This window comes from Limulus polyphemus, unplaced genomic scaffold (assembly GCF_000517525.1).
Source record: "Limulus polyphemus unplaced genomic scaffold, Limulus_polyphemus-2.1.2 Scaffold2274, whole genome shotgun sequence".
Taxonomy (NCBI): domain Eukaryota; kingdom Metazoa; phylum Arthropoda; class Merostomata; order Xiphosura; family Limulidae; genus Limulus; species Limulus polyphemus.
Genome location: NW_013667884.1, coordinates 12,384 through 14,106, shown reverse-complemented (window position 1 = coordinate 14,106; position 1,723 = coordinate 12,384).

The following is a 1,723-nucleotide window of genomic DNA, read 5'->3' as shown; positions in this document are numbered from 1 at the left end:
ATCAATTCATGTGAATATGACTGAAAAATTTTATTTTTTTCTGAAAAGGTGGTGTCTATTTACTTGTGACCACGCTGTGTAATGACGTTCTCTAGATAATTTCTGTATAGCAAAACTGCTGCATTGTGACTTTTCATTTTAGTTTCAAATGAGAATAACTTGCGTTTCCAAACATATTATCCCTCGATGGCTCAGCAATTGCTTTGATGGTTCATAACGCTAGAAATCTAATTTCGATACTCGCGATGGGCACAATAACGATAGTCCAAACAAAATATATCTAATTGTTGTTGTGAGGAGAGAAAATCCACTAAATAAAAGTTGAACTGATAAAAACAAATTAGAATTTTTGTGAAGAACCGATTAAATATTTTGTGAATTTTGGACTCTGTTAAGATCCCTTATTTTATCTTGAGGAAAAAGCTAGAGATGATATTATTGAAGTTTACATGATTATCTAAGGGGTTGATAGGAGAAAGGTCAATCATTTCTTTGTTTTGTATCTTGAAGAAAACGGGATGAGAGGACATAGTTTAAGACTCGGAAAAGATAGTTTAGGCTCTAGCTAATACAGTTTATTTTTTTAACAGAGTGTTTGACTTAAAAATGAGTTTCAACTAACAGAAGAGGAAGTCAGCATGTTACAAAACACTGATGAGGTCTGATAAAATACTGTGTTCAGTTATTATAGCAAAGGTGTTGATTTTCTGGAAAATGTGCTAGAATGATACCTGTCTGAAATTTGAGCTTAAGAAAGAGGCTTGACATTTGTTCATTGGAGTGTAGAATTAAAGATGAATTGACTTATGCGTAACAAAATTGTTTGGTTTTCATGGAAGGTTTGAAATATATAATAATAAGTTGAAAATGAGGATTTACATATTAAGGTAATAAATATAAACTTTGGAAATCCAGTTCCAACTTTCAACATAGGAAAAAAAATATTTCAAGTTAGTTATAAACGTAAGGATTAATTTGAAAGAGGTTAAAAGTATGTTCTGTTAATTTAAACTAAAGCATTTGTTACATAGCTATAGGTAAGATAAAGATTACATATAGTGCAGTTTGGTGATTTCTGAAAATGAGGAAGTGACCTTGATGAGCTGAACGGCATTTTGTAACTTGAGTGTAAATGAGTGGTTAAAGGTTCACTACAGTTAAATGAAAAATTGTCCCTGCATCAACTTAATACGATCTATTGAACTTAAGTATTGATATTAAATATTTGAATGGGTTGTTCAGTGTCATCAGTAGTTTGTTTCCAGATCGTTTCTAACATTTCAAGTTTGATAGTTTTGTTTTTAGTAGCCAGTATATGTATAGGGAACAGCTATAGAATAAGAAACAAATGGACTTCGTGCTTTATTCAAAGATAAGATTATCATAAAATGCTATAATGTCATATTTTATGTTGTTAAATAACACTGTAAAATCTCATCACATGAAATACATTGAATCTCGTTTTTATATATGTACAATTAAAACTGAAATATTCTGCTTAATATTATGTTACAGCAAAATGACATTTAATGTTTTTAGATATTTCTTTGCACATCAAAACAGAATACATTGTCGTAGAAATAACCAGTATATATAAATTAAAGTAGGTACTTTGATATATATATATAAATGCTTTCTACAAGTATTAGATAGTCAAGAAATTAGTGTCGCTTTTTTAGATGAAAAAAACCCGAACAACTTATATATCAACACAAAACATTTA